At 36.7% G+C, this 20,025-nt stretch overlaps 1 protein-coding gene and 1 pseudogene across 1 annotated transcript in view; both read left to right on the forward strand.

The window, feature by feature from the left end:
- The window catches only part of LOC133206146 (probable ATP-dependent RNA helicase DHX37), a 725,850-nt gene that overhangs the window by 387,615 nt on the left and 318,210 nt on the right, over positions 1-20,025 (forward strand). The gene's annotated exons all lie outside the window — the stretch shown is intronic.
- LOC133206151 (uncharacterized) lies at positions 2,278-7,928 on the forward strand (annotated as a pseudogene).

Genomic DNA, 20,025 nt, shown 5'->3' on the forward strand with positions numbered 1-20,025 from the left:
GTAAATTTAACGAAGGAATGCAGAATGGACTTGTCTATGTGGGAAAAATTTTTAAAGCAGTGGAATGGACACTCTTTCTTCTTGGAGGAAAATGTGACTTGTGCCTCAGACATATCCTTGTATACAGATGCTTCTTCTAGCATTGGTTATGGAGGATACTATTATGGGGAATGGTTTCAAGGAAAATGGCCTCAAGAAATTCAAGACTTAGGTGACGACACGTTATCTATGGCCTTGTTGGAATTGTACCCCATTGTTGTTGCTGCTGTGATATGGGGGCACAAATGGTCAGGGAAGAGAATTAAATTTTGGTGTGATAATCTGGCCACCGTACAGATAATCAAAAAACGCAGATCGAAATCCCCTTTGATTATGAAAATATTAAGAAAACTTACTTGGATATCAGCTAATAATAATTTCCTTATATTGTGTGATCATGTCCCAGGAAAGATAAACATTATTGCTGATTCTCTTTCTCGTTTCCAGATGACAAGATTCCGAGAAGTAGCTCCAGCAGCAGCAGCAATGCCAGTACCAGTTCCATCCTTACAAGAATTAATCCTGTACTAGAGAAAGGGTCTAGGAACTTGTGTGAGTCATCACTTAGTGACAATACAAGGACTGCATACAGAACAGGATTTACAGTATTTTGCCAATTTCCATCATCGATGGGTATAGAAGCGCCTAATTATCATCCACCAGAGATCTCGGAGCGAACCCTAATTTACTTTGTTACACACTGCTGCAATTCCCTAAAACTAACTTACAGTACCATCAAATTGTATCTTGCAGCTGTGAGATTCCATTACATGAAAGCAGGTATTTCTAATCCTCTATCATCTTCAGTTGAAACGTGCAAGGTTGCAAACAGTGATGAGAGAAATTCAAAAGCAACAGGGTTCTAAAGAGAAAAGGAGACCCATTACATACAGTGTTCTGATACAAATTCAAAACATCTTACAGCGGGGTATGTTCGGTTGTTTCCTAAATACCATGTTGCAAGCTGCTTGCTCTTTAGCATTCTTTGCATTTCTTCGATGCGGAGAATTTACAGTGAACAATCTTAAGCAAGACAATTTATTGTGTGTGGAAGATGTAGTCATGGATCCAGATTTCAAGGCTTATACCCTCATGCTCAAATGATCTAAAACAGACCCTTTTCGTAAAGGAATTCAGATCCGTTTATTTCAATCAGGTCAAGCTGTATGTCCAGTTCAGTGCATGTTAAAATACTTAAACCTTTGGTGAAAGTGGTGCAATTGTGTCATGTCTTCAGCCTTGTTCTTGGATTAAAGTGGCAATCCATTATCAAGACATCTCTTCATTACTAAATTAAAGCAGATACTCAAATCACTTGGTTTGGATGACGAGAAATTCAATGGTCACTCATTCAGAATAGGAGCTGCTACCTCTGCTGCCAGTGGCCAATTGGAAGACCACCTGATCAAAACTTTAGGTAGATGGAGTTCCGACTGTTATACCAGATACATCCGCTCTGATGATCAAACTTTGTCATATGCCCAAAAGGCGATGTGTTGTGTAATATTAAATGTAATTTAATTGTTATTAATTTACGATCGTGGCCATTTTGTATTTGCGTGGGAGCCATTACCCATGTTGTTTATATTATTTAAACCAATCAGATTTCAGCTAGTAATTGTCCGCTTTATTCAAGACCCTCCGAGTCCCAATGGGGACCCCCCTAGGGGGCTATTGAGGGCGCCCTCTATTTACGTAATTTTCCTCCAATCAGGATTGTTCTATGCCAAATTTCAAAAAATAACAATGTAATTGACCAATCAGATTCATATTATCAATATTAATTATTTAAGCTGATCTGTAGATAGCGTCACTTTTGAGAAAATCTTCGAACCTGCAGGCCACATCAGTCGTAACAATTTTTTTTTGGCAGTCTTAACGAAGTTTTGTGTTGGGGAAATATTATAAACATTATATCTCCCTTGAACTTTCATTCGATGTAGCTGTGTGTTTTACATCATGGATGTTACGGCATATGTAAGGAACTTTTACCTTATTCCAGATTATTACGTGATCTTCAGTGCGGAAACTATCACACTTTAGGAAATTATCCTGGAAGCTGACTTCATTTATGCGCGTGCACTCTCATTCGTCACCATGGATTGCTCTGCAATGTGCAGTGGTTGCTGGTTTTGCTACCCCAAAGAGTTTGCCGATTTATCTATTTGTTCTAAGTGCCGTGGCCGCTCGCAATAGACTTATTAAACTATATATTGGACCTTTTTGCTGTGATTCATCATGTCTAACAAAGACAGAGAAATTTCATTGTGTGTCGGCGAAGAAGCGGTTCGCCGCTTGGCTCATGCTGAAAAACTATCACAAGCAACTACCGACACCTTAATTACGATGGGGTATGACAGCATGGAGGCTTTGTCCTTATTAACCCCTGACGATCTGGAAGACGCCGCTATTTCGGTTGGCCAACATCGCCTCCTAATTCACTCCATCAAGGGAACCTTCCCGTTGGGCCCGGCTGCCGAGGAAATTTGACCAGCACCGCAGACGGAGCCTACCGCTAGCAGACCCCCACAATCGTGCCCTGACACAGACGTTCAAACAGTCACTTTTATCAGGAATGTCCTGGGGAACCTGAGCACACCTCAAGTCCAAGTCCAGCAACCATCTTCTATGAACCACGAGGCCACAGCAGCAGCCATGAACTCCCCAAATACAGGTATGGTTTCATGGCAAGACCCCTAATTCTATTTGAAAGCTTTATCTTCAAATTCTGGCCCTTCAACTCATTTTGATATAGTAGATTTTGTTGATAATGCATCCTTACTGCAAACAGAGAGGGTTTTATCTAACAATGAGGATGGTCAGCTCATTTTCAAGTCTGGTCCTTCTAAACCGAAATTAGAAAATTTACATATTTCCCAGTGGTCAGTAGCCAATTTGGCTATTCTCCAAAAACTACTGACTGAAAACCTGCTCAGCAATATGCAAATATTAGATTACCTCTCATACACGACACGTATTTATCGCTTTTGTCAAGCCATGACACTAGATCAGTTTTCTTCTATGATCGTGAATACAGGAAACTGCAACACCTGCATAAGTTTAGATGGGGAACAGATATCCCCCACATCCAAACAATATTTCTTAAACCATGCCCACCCCAGACCCAACCCCCCCAAAAACCTGCTAAGTCTCAGCCCTTTTCATCCAAGGGACACAGAGCCTCTCACACCCCCCAGGGTATGGAAATATGTAGAAAATTTAATTCGAGGAAGGGCTGAATGGTATGTCAGTGTAGATATTCCCACACCTGCTCTACTCCAGGGTGCTCAGAGCGTCATCCAGCGCATGAACACCCTCCAAAAAACGCTTAAAGAAACCCTCAGGTCTTATCCTTACTGCTTGGGAAGATGAGCTGCATGACGACTTTGATAAAGAATTTATTTTAAATGATATACGCAATGGTTTTCATATTATAGACCCCACTATGTCTCACCAGCCAGTAGAATCAGCAAATCACCTCTCTGCTACTAATGATCCTGATATTTTTGCTAAAGCTACGGCTCAAATCCTCACAGAAATGGAGGAAGGCAATTATGTTCAAGTTCCTAACCCCCCTTTGATTGTAAGCCCAATGGGCATCATTCCAAAATCTGACGGAGGTATTCGTATAATCCATGATTGTAGTCACCCTAGAGGGTGGGCAGTCAACGATTATGTGTCTGATTCTTACAAATTTAAGTACCAATCCGTAGATGATGCTACTTGGCTGCTGAGACAAGGCTACTTTATGGCCGAAGTTGACTTAAAATCTGCTTATTGCTCTGTCCCCATTAGCTCTGAAAGTCAAAAGGTAACAGGCTTCAAATGGTTTCTAAATAATCAATATTCTTATTTTATTGATACTAAATTACCTTTTGGATCTAAAGAGGCTCCTGGAATTTTTCACTGTCTCTCCCAGGCAGTAAGACGGATCATGGCCCGGAAGGGTTTCTCTATTGTTGCTTACCTGGATGATTTCTTTATTTGTGAGAGCTCAAAGGAAAGGTGTCACAAAGCTCTCTCGCAATTGATAATTTTATTAAACTCGGTTTTTATATAAATTGGAAGAAAGTTGAAGACCCATGTCAAACCCTGGTTTTCCTTGGTATTGAGATTGACAGCACTAAAATGCTACTCTCTTTGCCTCAGATAAAGCTACAAGAGCTTAGAGCTGAACTTGCACAATTTCTGGGGCGCCAGCGTGCCTCAAAGCATCAGCTTCAGTCCCTTGCTGGGAAACTGAACTGGGCGGCATCGGTGGTGTATGGCGGAAGAGTGTTCCTGCGCCGCATCATTGACGCCTTCTGCAGGCTAAAGCATAAAAGCCATAAAGCTCGCTTATCTTACACCATAAAGCAAGACATTGCTTGGTGGCACAGGTTTCTAGAAACCTTTAATGGCAAATCACTTCTTCTTGACGCACTTCCCATTACAACATTGCACACAGATGCATGCCAGACAGGGGGTGTGTGGAACCATGACTGGTTCTACTGCAATTGGGAAGTTGATTTTCCCTCTGCAATGGCTTTTCATATTAATGAAAAGGAGATCTTAGCAGTTGTCCTTCCGGCTCATAGATGGGCACCATTGTGGGCTAATCATAAGATCATATTCTTCTCAGACAATTCAGCTACTGTCTCTAGCATTAACAAATGTTCATCTAAGAATAATGTTCTAATGAAATGCCTTTGTAGCCTTTTTTGGCTGTCAGCAATTTATAACTTTAGGTTTGTAGCCCAACATGTCCCCGGTAAGGATAATGTTCATGCAGATCTCATATCAAGACTGCACGAACCACGCAATTTTGCATCTATGTTCGCCCCCTTTTACCAAATGGGGGACCTCTCCCATAGGAGATTTAGCCACCTTTCTCAGGATTCTTTATACCCCCTGCAAACGAAGTTTAGGGGGGGTATATTGGAATCAGCATGTCCGTCTGTCTGTAGACGAGATTTTGTCCGGACCACTTCTTGGAAACTGTTGGAAGGATTTGTCTGAAAATTTGTACACTTATTATTCACCATATGAAGGTGTGCACCTGGTATTTTCATTATGACTGGATAATTATTTTGCATTTTACAGGTGTTTTTTTCATTTTTGTTATGTGGTTTTGTCTGGATCTGTTCCCAGAGACTATTGCATAGATTTGTATGAAAATTTGTACACTTATTATTTACCATATGAAGATGTGCACCTGGTATTTTCAACATTATTTGATAATTTTTCTGCATTTTACAGGTGTTTTTTTTTAATTTAATTTATTGACTTAGTCATTTCGGGTTCATGTCTAAGGTTTGAGACATAGAATCTAGAACATCTGTACAAAAATGTGAACTACAGCTTAAAACTACTCATTAGAACTAAAAAAAACCCACAAAGTATTAAAAACAGTTTTTACATTACACAGCAGATAGTGTAAATCCATTTGTCCCTTGGGAGTAATGAGTGGACATGCATCCAGTTAAAGATTAATTACCGGGTAATGAGTTCAGTGTGGGAAGCTGTTAGGGCATCTCTGATCAAGCAGGTCTTATCTATATCTCAGGGGAATTGGGCAGAAAGAAATAAAGATCTCTGTTGTCTAAGTCTCTTAATTGTAATTTATGCCTGTGAAAATACATAGTTACTAAAACCAGCCTTTTATTTTTAAAATGAGCTTGATATAAAGGTATTAAAATCAATTTGATTTTCTATAATTAATTATGATATTCTTTTTTTCAACAATCAATTTGCAGAGTGTCATGTCTCACAAAGATGGCAGATAGTTGCAAACTATTTTTTCAATGTAATAAAAAACACTGTAATTATTAGTGTTGATGTTTTATTAGGCTGCACCTTAGTTTCATTCATTAAATAAAGTGCCCCACCACAGCATGATACACCCATCAAATATTGTTAAATTATCATAAACAGTTTAGATTCAATTGTTTGAATGACATCTTAGCAAGACAAGGCAGTCTGCAATTTGTTGTAAAGATATAAAAATTCAAATAAAAAATGTACAATAAATAATTAGTTTAAATTATATTATACAATATCATATAACTTTTAATTATTATATACAATATCAAATTAGTTTTAATTACATCAAATTTATCTTGAAAGTAAGACTAGCCAACAAGAACAATTCAATACAACACAAGCAATTAATTAAGAGACTGATTCCTTTTGCCCAATTCCCAAGAGATGTAGATAACACCTGCTTGATCAGAGATGCTCTACCAGTTATCTCCTCACACTAAACTCATTAATTTCTCTCTAATTTGACATGCAATTTTCTGCTATCAAAATTTTCCTTGACCAGTGCCTGATCATTACACTCATGGGAGAGGTGGAATTTTTGTTGTTACAGATTGCTGTAAAGAACATAGTGAAAAAAAATAAGACTAGTATTTTCTTGATTTAACACTTTTTTAATAAAGATACTGCAATACTCTGACATCTTTTGGGACTGTGTAATTTAAAAGTTAAAAGACATAGTTTTTTGATTCTAAGTCTAATGGTTTTCTAGTTATGATTTTTCCATATCTGGCCATAGCGTCTTTATTAAAGGTCAGAGCAACCTGGTTTTAATGTGCGACACACCTTCTACCCTAGATGTATCAGCTGACAAAGTTTGATAATTCTAGGCCTAATAGTATTAAAGTTATGAGCCGGACATGAAAAAGCTAACGGACGGACAAACATGAACGCTATAACATAATACGTCCCGTCGTAAGACGGACGTATAAAAATATATAATGAGTAATTAAATTTTCACTGTAAATGTTTAAGGAAATTGTGAACACCTCTCACATCTAGAAAACATTAGTGATTTGGTACTTTCTCTGAAAAACCCAGCGGGGGGTATTTGTCCCTTTTGGACAGTTCTAGTTTAATTTTCTTTTTAACAGGCTCAGACCTTATCTCATCCCTGGATGCCCGACTCAGTTCACTGAGCAGTAACATACTAGCGAACTCTACCAAGCAGACTTACAGGTCCTATCTGCAGTCTTATATTCTGTTTTGTAACAAATTAAACATACCATTGGTGCCCATATCCCCTACCAATTTGTGCAGGTTTGTGGCTTTCTTGTCCTTTCGGTTATCATTCCAATCCATCCGCAATTATCTATCAATTGTTAAATTGCTCCATGTAGAGACAGGCCACCCTAACCCTCTTGAATCTTCTTATCTCTCTAGCACCCTGAAAGGAGCCAAACATCTGCTAGGTACTCAAACCTCTCCCAAACTTCCAATAACTCCATCCTTATTACACAAAATATTTACAATCCTCAATTTTCAACAACCACTTGATTTGGTATTCTGGGCAGCTTGCCTAGTTGCCTTCTTTTCGTTTTTTCGCAAATCGAACCTTTTGTCTCCATGGCAGCTTTTTGATCTGGCTAAACATTTGTCCTGATCTAATGTCAGCTTTCAAAAGTCGGGGGCAGTGTTATCAGTAAGATGGTCCAAGACAATTCAATTTTCAGAGCATGCCCTCCAAATTCCAATCCCACATATCCCTAATTCTCCTTTCTGTCCCAGCTGCATTCTGCGGCTCGTTTTTGTACTTTTCCCAACCCCTCAGCTTCAAAGCCCAGCCTTTTCCTACCGCGCTAACAATCGATGGCACATCTTGACTTACAATGCTTTTTTGTTTAAACTTAAAAAGACCCTATCCTTAGTGGGAATTATTTCAGCTAATTATTCTGGACACAGTTTTCGGCGTGGGGGGGCCTCTTTTGCCTTGGAATGTGGTCTCCCCCCAGACTTGATCCAGTCCCAAGGTGACTGGAAATCAGATGCTTACCGTTCTTACTTAGATCCCTCTCTGTCTTGCCGTCTTCAAGTTGCTAACCGATTAGGTCAAGAAATTGATCACCTGTTCCCATTTTAACTCTTGCCATGTCTCCATCCTGGTTATTATTGTATCTTTTGTGTGAATGTGTGTGTATGTATGCATGTATTCAGTTGTATTTATTATTAAGGTTGTCTTTGGATTATTGCTGCTGTGGCTTCCACTGTGGTCACAGCCTATTTGGGACTAAGGACGCTATTGTGTGTCCCAAATTCCTTCATGTGCAGACTCTGTTGTCGTTGAGAACTTTACTATGTGGGCATTCCTGCCTACTGTGGAATCAGATCTGCTGCACGCCTCTACGTGGCTAATCCATAGTGACACTTGCGGACTGTGATATTGCCTATGTGATTTTAGTCATGCAGACACTGGCACCTTTTTGACTGATCTTCAATATGTTATTCATTCTATCATGTTTTTTTTTTATGTTATTACCTAGGCAACTTAGTCATGTACAATTTTTTTTTTTTTTTTTTTTTTTTTCCCTCTACTTACTAAACCAGTTTGGGATTTTGAGAAAACCATGATTATGTCATTGTACCTTATTGCTTTACTTCCTTCGTATCTATATATATGTATCATGTAATAAATCATGGTTGTTTGCCCAAACTGGTTGTTTGTTTTCTTCACAGGCAAGTCAGACCCACTTCTATAGAGAGTGGAATTAATGTAATATTAAATGTAATTTAATTGTTATTAATTTATGATTGTGGCCATTTTGTATTTGCGTGGGAGCCATTACCCATGTTGTTTATATTATTTAAACCAATCAGATTTCAGCTAGTAATTGTCCGCTTTATTCAAGACCCTCTGAGTCCCAATGGGGACCCCCCTAGGGGGCTATTGAGGGCGCCCTCTATATTCGGAGGGCGCCCTCTATTTATGTAATTTTCCTCCAATCAGGATTGTTCTATGCCAAATTTCAAAAAATAACAATGTAATTGACCAATCAGATTCGTATTATCAATATTAATTATTTAAGCTGATCTGTAGATAGCGTCACTTTTGAGAAAATCTACGAACCTGCAGGCCACGTCAGTTGTAACAATTTTTTTTCTTTTTTTTTTTTTTTGTGTGTGTGTGCGTGCGTGAAAGGTGTCAAACAGGGACAATCGTTTGTTTACACACCTTCCAACTGGGGACAACCTCCAAACAGGGGACGTCCTCGGTTGTCTTTGATTAAAAATAGCGCCAAATTCGAATTCAGGGATGTCTAATTACCCCAAAAAGCCGAAAAGATCCGTTTTTCAACATGTTGAAAAAATGTCCCCGGTTAGTTAGGATTGAAACATGTGTGTGAGTGTGAACTTTTCACAATTACCGAAGATTGTATTTGGGGGTTACACACGGGTCCCCGTTTGTATAGTGAAAAACAAGTCGCGTGACTTTTCTGAAACAAACATTACATTGAGATATCATTCTTGCTTTATATCCGGTATTTTATTTTAAGAGAGAGAATTTAGATATATTATTTATCCTTACTCATGTATGAACATCAGTCCGTCCGACAAACGTTCATGTCAATGGAACACCTGGGTTACAGATGTATGATTGACTTAGCATTTATGCTTGTGACGTACATTAGTACTTTTGTTACTGAATGTTTTCAGATTATCATCGAAATATACTCATTTTGTGGTTTACAATTTGGCAATTCTGTATTCGATTGTCTTCCCTTTTTTATCTGGATTTTTTTTTAGTTTTTTTTTCAGAGAAAAATTTAAAGATTTTGGTTGCAATTAACACACATAAGAGCGCAAAATTTGCTTTGAATTGATACATAATATAATTTTGTATTAAAATATATCAATAAGAGTAGTCTTAATTTTTACGAATAAGTCAAACACATGAACCTTTAATTTAAATACTTTAAACACTAAAGATGAATTATAGGAAATTGCTCTTTATGAGGGTTTTCTATATAAAGGAGATGGGTGAACAAGGCGTGCAGAATGCTATGGCATTAGATACTTAAAGATCATATCAAATTTGTGATTTAAATGTTAAGATTAAAGTTCTCATAATTGAAATTTATGAAATTATTACAAACAAAACTTTTTTGATTTAAAAAAAAAACTATTCTATAACCAGTTTTAAAGAAAATAAAGTCGTATTCCTGGGGTTCAAACCTTGGCAATAAAAATCCTGAGCATTAATATCTTTTTAAACTAACGTTAACACGCTTGACAACTCTGGATGAATAATGACATTTAAATCATGTTTGTGATATGAACATTGGCTGAATGGACTTGAAGTATTTTTCGGAGAGATACCAACGTTTTTTCATAAAAGTGTTTTTCAGGTTTATCGGATCCTTGCTCCCTGTTTTCTTTAACCATAAAATGTATATATTTACGCAAGGCCATTGAGCAGTTCAAAAGGGGACACCTCCCAAAAATTTTGACAAAGAAAAAAAAACTAACCCGTCCAATCTCGAAAGAGGGGAGGGGGAGGGGTGATTATGGACATTTCCCTTACATTTTGGTACAAAATTTTTTAAAAAGTCTTGGAATTTGCTCGATCTTACAGCAACAAAAAAGAGGGGGGCAATCGGCATCTAAATGGAGATTATTCTAGAAAAAAAATACTCAGAAAAAGTGAGGGGACGCCCCCCCCCCCCGTTCGTTAGAGTTGATTCCAACACAGGAATGGGCTAATTTGAAAACGGATAATACAAGTGTACTTGTGTAGCACGCATCTTATTATTTAATTACTATTTAACATTTGTCTACCTGTCCATCTATCTGCATGCAATTATTTCCGTTAGAAAAATTATGTTGATTCGTTTCCTATTATTTTTAATTTTTGTTTAGTAACACCCCGTCTTTACTGAGTAGTTTCTCTTTTCTGTACTTATTTATTACATTTTGACTGATTGGAATATGGTGTGACAGCTTACAGTCATGATCGTCTTGAAGTCTTCTGATTAATCCCTTGGCTTTTTCCATAAAAATGCATCGTGTTTCCGAATATTTGACACCCTAAGGTTCAGAAGAACTCTGTTCCAAAATATATTTTTCTTCATATTTATTCATCAACATTAGGTCTTTGAGTCTTCATATCATAACAAAACATAAGAAAGTGCTCCATCTGAAAACTTCAGGACGGTTATCGGTATACTAGCTCAGTCGCACACTGCACGAATCATATACACCTAATAGTTTAGCAAAACACTACATGGGTTGAACGAAGTGTACACAGATTGCACAAAGCAGTTCACACGGAATGCTACTTGGTTTACATGTAGGGCTGCACTTTGTACAGGATTCTCACACGCTTTGGCTTCATTCTTAATTTTTCTGATTCTCTTGGAATTTATTGAAACTATTACAGTATAATGATTGAAGAATTAGCCGTCGCGATACTAGTATATCGGATTATGTTTTCATTAAATCTTGCTTCACAAGTACTATATACAGAAAGAAGAACATTAAACATCCAGCTCTGATTTTGAAATTTTTTTTTAATTTTTTTTTCTTGAATGTAAAGGTTTCATCCAAAAGTACATTTTTTTATTACTATAGCCTAATTTCCGCACTGAAAGTTTTCATTGTCATTCATAAATTTATCTATCCTATAGTAGTATTTTATGCTAAAAATTGTTTTATTCTTGAAATATAAAATGAGGTATCAATTCGAAATTATATTGTTTATATTGCGTTTGAATTCTGCAGTCAGTTCGATTTTCGTAGACTTGTTCTTGATTGCGTGGCAAAATAATACTCAATTAAATTAATATGAGTTTTATTGTATAATTTGCAGAGTTAATTTAATACTACATATATAAGTATACACTTTACCAGATCTGAACTTTATCATGCATTTTTTTTTAAAGGAAGGTGTTAGTGCGGAGGTGGGATGGGGGAGCTACAGTGTTTTTACCAATTTATTTGTGATCTGTTATTTCCCTGGCTAAAGACGGTAAACATATCTATATCTATGCATGAGACTAGATTGAAATTCCTAAACGTGCCTCATTAGTGACAAATGCATGTTATATGATTTAACATTTAATCAAAGTTTCATATCAATTCGACAGCCTGAGATTTCTGAAGGGGAGAGATACGTAAAGAAATCTCAAAATATCAATGAATACTTTGCTTCAAGAAAAAAAAAGTTCTACATGTATGTGGTGTTGAATGAGCAGAGGAAGGGGGCAGTCTTATGCTGTCTATATGTAACGGCGAATTGATCAGTGTGCTCAGAATACTTTTTTTTGCCTTTGGGGTATGATTTTTTTTAGAAAAGACTTTCTTCCATCAAATTACAGTAAAATATCACTACCACCTGTTTTAATTTACTGTACATACTTATGCACATCCATTACATTGCACTTGCAGATAAAGTTCAAATATTGCAAAAACTATAAATTAAACCTGCGCGATTCATAAAGTTAGCTTATATAGATTAGTTACAATAAATTGGATTAATTAAAAGTATCTTTTATCTATAATTAAGCATTGTATGTACTCCTACAACCATTTTATCTGCTAATTTCAAATTAAAATGTCATACTTTTATAATACACAGAATAAATTGCGGTCCCGGTTTGTGGAATTCGCTATCGTTGTCGTACAATGTTTACGAAAATGGACTTGATCAGAGTTGAAAGAGAGAAAGGAGGAAGGCGTGAAGAACAGTGAAGAATAATATTCAGATTTATTTATCATTTGACTGCCGTCATGAGAAAAAGGCCATTGAGGTCAATATTTCACAAAATAATTTTTTGTAAATTTTGATAGACCAACTCTCTCTGAATTTAAATATACAACACTTTTATAAATATCTCATTCTTTCACCATTTTATGATCATTTAGTAAGGCACTTCAAAACAACGTTAGGACGTAATGACGTCGCATGCGTCATGTTCAGTTTCTAATTATTCAAATTATAACTTTCATAACACATATAAACTCTAGACGATGTTTTATATATATGTCTTCTCCCAAGCTCCTAACTTGTCAAAATATTCTGAAGTTGCCTTAGTTTTTACATGTGTACATGTTGAAAGGGGTGGGGTGGGGGGTCTAAACAGGTTCTAGAAATGGATTGTATTAATTCAAAAATATGATACATGTACTATACAATTATACATTAGGCATTTTTTTATATTTGAAAGTCTAGCCCAGTTAAAATTTATATATATAAAGCAAATGTACATTAAAACATAAAAAAAACTACACAGATGTCCCGGAAAAAGGGGAAATCCATCCCAAATAAAACCATGTATTTTCTGTATCAACGATAAATACTAATGGGAACAAATATTCACACACGTCATGGTGTAAAAAATTGTTTCTAAAAAATAGTTTATTACGTAGTATGTAAAAATTCATATACATGTATTTAAAAAGATTTTTTTTAATTTCCAAGCGAATCTTTTTGTATACGCTGAAAAAAGAATGTTTTCAGTGTTAAAAAATTCTGCTTCTGCACCTATCTTAGTTGGATTAGAAACAGGAAAAAGAGGCACATAATCATGTCTTAGGATTATCTTATCAATCTATTATATGAAAATAGATACTTTTATTTTCACAAGTCAATTACTTTTTATCAAAAGCGGCGATAAATGATTTTGTCCTTTGAAAAAAATATCTTTCTTTTTTCACCTTTGCTATCTTTAATTGATACAATTTAATTTCAAACACTTCCTCCTTTTGAGGCTAATAAGACATGTACACAACAAATTACATCTCATTTCTTAAAAGGGCCGCTAATGTAATTTCAAAAAGAAAACATTCGGGATATTGGTTTCTGTAATAAATGATTCCTTATAGTGTCGAATATTGATTTGGCAATGTGCGATCATATTGCCGGATATAAATTCTCAAATGTCGGACATAGAAATATAGTTGACAGTCACGTACATGTATCTTGTTTTAAGGCCAAACAAAAAAATATGTGTGGTTCCATTTACACTTCCAAAAAAATTAGGGTAGGTAGGTAGGGATTTTTTTTTTTTTTTTTTTTTTTAACAAAATGATTTTCTTAATTTTTTCTAAATAATACCTATCACTGCTTTGCAAATGGTATTTAGATGTGGTGTGATAATATACTAGTCAATATTGGTAGGGGACACCTACATGCTAGCTTGCTTTGGATTTAACACTATTAAACACTTGCACTATGTTTTGCAAGGAGGCCGCATTGCTGAAACTAAAACTTAAATTGGAGACATTGATGGAAATCGGGGAAAATTCCGGAAAAAATATGAAAATTGCCAAAAAAAAGTTTAGGGTCGGGGGTATAAAATAGGGCAGGTCTGGTAACCGGAACCACACATATTTTTTTATTTGGCCTAACTAATAAAAGCTGAAATTGTTTTTATCATTTTTTTCTTACATGTACAGTCATACATTAACAAAAATTCGTCCTCACATACCTCAGGGTTTCAATGTTGTTAGAAGTAGTAAAAGAAGTTGAAAGAATTTATTATACCTCATTATAACTGTTCTATAAAACACGTTTCCTGATTGGTCCAATACAGTCACTTGACAGGGTCATAAAATTTCATATTTCCCTGTCGCTGTTGTGCTAAACCACATCATTTTTCCCCTTTGCAATACGTATCGTTCGTTAAACTAAAAATTCTGAGAGTTGCAAAATTAATAATATTAGAAAGGGTTCATCTGCCAAACAGTGACGAAATTAGCAATTATCTTCTTTCCAATGAGGGTGTTTTGAAAAAGGGGGAAAAAGATACGGAAGACAATTGACTTTTTAGGTCATCTGAGTCACTCAGGTGACCTATTGCTATCTGTTTTCGTCCGTCGTCGTGCGTTAACTTTTGAACATTTTTAACTTCTTCTCTAGAACCGCTCAACCAATTTCAACCAAATTTGGTATATAGCATCTATGGGTGAAGGGGAACAAAAATTATGAATTTTATGGTCCCTGCCCTCCTGGGGCCTGAGGGGTGGGGCTAAAACCACCAAAAATAATGCAATCTTTAAAGATCTTCTTCTTTACTCCTGGACATCAAGCAGTCGAACTGTTGGCATCATTGTAATAAGCATTGAGCCCTCTACCAAAATTATGAAATTCATGGCCCCAGGGTCAGGAATTCTAGCCCCAGGGTGGGGCTATATAGATCATATAGTGAAAGTGCATTATTTCTTTGAAAATCTTCTTCTCTGCTCCTGGGTATCAAATAAAGTAACTAAGTACATAGTTATGGTGAGCAAGAGTGCCTCTTCCAAAATTGTGAAATTCATGGCCCCAGGGTCAGGGGTTCTGGTGTTAGGGTGGGGCTCTATTGATTATATAGTGAAAATGCATTAATTCTTTGAAAATCTTCTTCTCTACTCCTGGGTATTAAATAAAGTAACTAAGTACATAGTTATGATGAGCAAAAGTGCCTTTTCAAAAATTGTGAATTTCATGGCCCCAGGGTCAGGGGTTCTGGTGTTAGGGCGGGGATTTATTGATTATATAGTGAAAATGCATTGATTCTTTGAAAATCTTCTTCTCTGCTACTGGAGATTATTTAAACAAACTAAGTGCATGATTTATATAAAACTAAATCTGATATAGTTTAAAATCTTTATTTGCCTTTTGAGAACTACTCGCTATACACATCATCAATGCTAATCAGTTATGTACAAATAATGCATACACAGTGAACATTTGCATAGGATAAAATGTTTAAACATATGAGTGGCCGATGGCCTTGAGCATGTTGTGGCCGATGGCCTTGTGTGATTGGCTGATGGCCTTGTATGATTGGCCGATGGCCTCGTATGATCGGCTGATGGCCTTGTAAGTCTGAACTTCCGATGGCCTTGTAACTGAAGGAGGCCGATGGCCTTGTGCATGTGTTTGCAGCCGATGGCCTTGTAGAAATCGAATGTACCATGTATGCTGAAAATGCAATTTCTTTGGGGTTGTATAACACATGACATAAATATTCATGTGTGAAATGCCCACACATGGAAATGAAAATATTCATATGTGAAATGCCCTGTGTGAACTCATGCAACATAAAAACAGAAGTAGTTCTCTACGATCAAATTAAGGTGGTGGTGGGGAGGAGGTGGTTTGCAGGAACCATGCTAGAGAGACAAGGCAAAGCTTGAGGAGTAATTTGATTGGCCATTACGATCACGTGACATTGGTAAACCATGTGCTAAGTAATTTGATATCTATTATATAAACTATATTTAATTACAATAAAATAATTTTATATAAAACTAAATCTGATATAGTTTAAAATCTTTATTTGCCTTTTGAGAACTACTCGCTATACACATCATCAATGCTAATCAGTTATGTACAAATAATGCAAATTAATGGTATTGATAGACAGTTTTAAAGCTTTAAAACGGTGTGTCGCAAAATAAATGAGTGTTTGTTCTGAGATTGGTGGTGGTCTAAAGTCATCTGCTCTTATCCCAATGGAAGGTAGAAAATTACAGAAACTCTAAAACCCGTTATGTAAGCATTCCTTGTGTTTTCACTAATGGAAGAATCGCACAATTTACCCGCTTGATCCTCTAGTACAAAACAAGTTCTTGAAGTGATGGTATGTTCACTGGGTCTTTCGATGCTGCTGGAGCTACTTCTCTGAATCGGGCCATCTGGAAACGAGAAAGAGAATCAGCTATCACATTTTCTTTACCTGGGACATGATCACATAGAATAAGAAAGTTTTCACATGCTGATTTCGAGGTTAATTTTCTCATAAGCTTCATTATGATAGAAGATTTAGAACGATGTTTTCTAATTATCTGAACAGTAGGCAGATTGTCACACAAAAATTTAATCCATTTTCCCGACCATTCATGTCCCCATAGAACCACAGCCACTACTATGGGGTATAGTTCTAACAGCACCATAGAAAGAGGATCGCTTCCCAGGTTGTGAATTTCTTCTGGCCATTTTCCTTGAAACCACTGTCCGGCATAATACCCACCAAAGCCATGTTTTGATGAAGCATCAGTATATAAAGAAATGTCGTCCGTGTATGTGACATTTTCCTCCAAGAAAAAAGACTTTCCGTTCCAACCTTTTAAGAATTTTTCCCAAATTGCTAAGTCTTTTCTGCACTCACTCGTCAAGTACACATGATAGTGAAGTTCAGACACGGAGTGGGCTAGGGTAAGTAGGTAAGAAATGAATGATCTACCAGCGGGGATTACACGTGCTGCAAAATTAAAATGGCCTAAGACACTTAGAAGCTCCCGTTTTGTGCATGATCTTTTTGATCGAAGGTTATTAATGAAAGTTAATATTCTTTCAACTTTCTCCAAGGGAATACGACTTTCCATAATTTTAGAATCAAGTATAATTCCTAGGTATTCAATTACTGTGTCTGGACCTACTGTTTTCTTCTCTGAAATAGGGATTCCAAGCTTTTTGAATACCATGGTCAAAACTGCCATACTCCTCAATCCGCCTTCGCCAGGGGGGGTCAAATGTGATGAAATCGTCTAGTAAATGGAGGATATTTTTAACATTGTAGTTGTATTCTAATATCCAACAGATGGCCTTGGAAAGCATGTCGAAAATTTTGGGACTACTCCTACAACCGAATACTAGTCTCTTGTAGAAGAAGTATTTGTTCTTCCATTTAATTCCGTAATAGGGTTGAACTTCTTGCGAGATAGGAATTAATTTAAAGGCGTCCACAATATCAGTTTTGCACATGAGTGACTCCCTACCTAGTGTCTTTAAAATGCTAATTGCATCATCTATGCGCACGTATTGCAAAGAATATTCGTCTTTATCAATAAGATCATTAATACTCTTTTCAGATGATTGATTGTGAGGCGAAGATAAATCAACGATTAGTCTATGTTTCTTTGAGTATTTCCCTTGAGAAATTCCAATGGGGCTAATTCTGTAAATGCTATATGGTGGTATGTCATATGGACCATCTAAGTAACCTTTCTCCATTTCATATTCTAATAATTTGTCTACAATTTCAGGTTGTTTTCTAGCTGACAGCAATTTTTTGCACTCTAATGTAGAGTTAGGTAACACGGTTATTCCAGTGTTAAATCCCTTCTCTAGTCCGGTTATTAATGAATCAACAAACATCCTGTCAGGGTGTCTAGTAAGTTCTTTTTCAAGTAAATAAGTATTTATCGGGGTGATTATAGCTGTTTCGCATTGCCTGTCCCCATTCTCTTCATAAATTAGTCATTGTTTATCCGATTGAGTGTGATCTTTGGATTTGTTTTTTACTTTTGTGCAATTGGATGCAGAGTGGTTATTTAGTTTGCATTCTGAACATATGTGGAGGAGATTACAAGAATTCCTGTGGCATCCATTTGTTCCATTGAAGTTGTTACATATTTCTTTCCCTTTGTATGAAATTCTTGGTCTTCCTTGAACATCCACATTACTAGGTGTTTGTTTCATCTTGCCATTTGGATTTCCTACAGAAGATATGAACCCCATCTTTGATTTGGGGCAGAAATGTGAGGCATGTGTTGCCCTACTACAGAGCTCGCATCGTATCATAGTTTGTCCCGAAAATATGGTTGTAAACAATTTAGTGTCTCTAACTGACCAGTCGATGTTGATGTTTCTCTGTAGTAAAAGTGCACTTGCTCGGGCTGAGAACGCCTTATGGTATTCGTAGAAGGCAGATCCTCTTGTATTTGATGCCATTTCTACTATGTCACGTTCGTAGGCATCTAATTCTTGTCTTCGTGAAGGATAAACCTCACAAATGATGTTTTTGTACTTCGTAAAGGCTATTATAAATTCATTAAGAGTGAGATTTCTTAGCAACCTAGCATCATGATTGTGTTTCAATAAGATGAATCTACCTTCACTGTCGGTGACTCTTTGTTCCTCTACCTCGCGTGGCATGATAAGTAAGGCTAGGTTTATATCTTTACCTTGGATTATGTAGCGTTGGTGATACCGTTTCCACATACGGCAAAGAGTCTGAGGAAACTCGGATAGGTATGCTCTGCGAGGGGTTCCATTCATGGGACTGAGGATTCAAGTAATTCCTAGTCTCGATTGAATTTCCTGGCTGGTTGGATCCCGGCTGATTCTTCTTAAGTACGTCCAGCTCATTTGCTAACTTTGTCACTGAGTCTCTTATTCCTTGTATAGCTTCAGACAGTTCTTCTTGCCTGGATGTCAACATCCGCCCAGCCTCATTCTTGGTTATCTGATCTGAAGATGCCGGAAGTGTATCTTCTGCACCATCTTGATCGTTAGCTCCGAGATCAATGTCGGTTACAATACTTGTCGAATTTGTTTCCTTTGACAAAACATTGTCCTGATATATTTGAACTAATGGTGACTTATTGAGCGATTGTGGCAGCACGATTCCTTTCAATTTCAGTTTATTCAAAATTTCCAATGCTGTCCAATTTTCAGGTTCACTTGTGTTCCAACATGAAATTTCACTTGTCGGTCTTGATGAGGTTTCGGCATGTTTTCTTTTCCTTCCAGACATTGTCTCTTGTAAATAAATAGATCTATATAAACAATCAATAATCACATGGCATAGGTCATCCGCATAGGTCACGGGTTATGAGACTATTCGCCCGTGTCCATATAAACAAACACACGTGGAACTACACGTGGTGTATCTGCTATTTTGATATTACAGTACACTATAGATAATATAAATAACACCGGCAAAGTTTCACGTATGTATTATAAATAAAATCTGTAGGAATTTACTTGAGATTTGCAGGAACCGTGCTAGAGAGACAAGGCAAAGCTTGAGGAATAATTTGATTGGCTATTACGATCACGTGACATTGGTAAACCATGTGCTAAGTAATTTGATATCTATTATATAAACTATATTTAATTACATTAAAATAATTTATGATAGACAAGGATGCCTCTTCCAAAATTTTTAAATATATGGCCTCAGTTTTTGGGGTTCTTGAGGAGGGGGGGGGGGGGGGGCTCCATTGATTATATAGTGAAAAAGCATTAATTCTATTAATTAATCATTAATTAATTTTGTCTGCTCCTTAGTGTTGAGCTGATAAATAAATTGCTTAGCTATGATGAAAATGGGAGCTTCGAACAGAATTTTTAAATCTTGTGGTCCTAGGGTCAGGGATTCTAACATAACGAGGGGGGGGGGCTTTTGATAATATAGTGGAAAAGTGTTAATTCTTTGAAGTCCATAGTTATGATGATGAGGGTAACTCTTCCAAATTTGT

This window comes from Saccostrea echinata, unplaced genomic scaffold (genome assembly GCF_033153115.1).
Source record: "Saccostrea echinata isolate AGI-Se365-2 ecotype Australia unplaced genomic scaffold, CSIRO_AGI_Sech_v1 ptg000054l, whole genome shotgun sequence".
Lineage (NCBI taxonomy): Eukaryota > Metazoa > Mollusca > Bivalvia > Ostreida > Ostreidae > Saccostrea > Saccostrea echinata.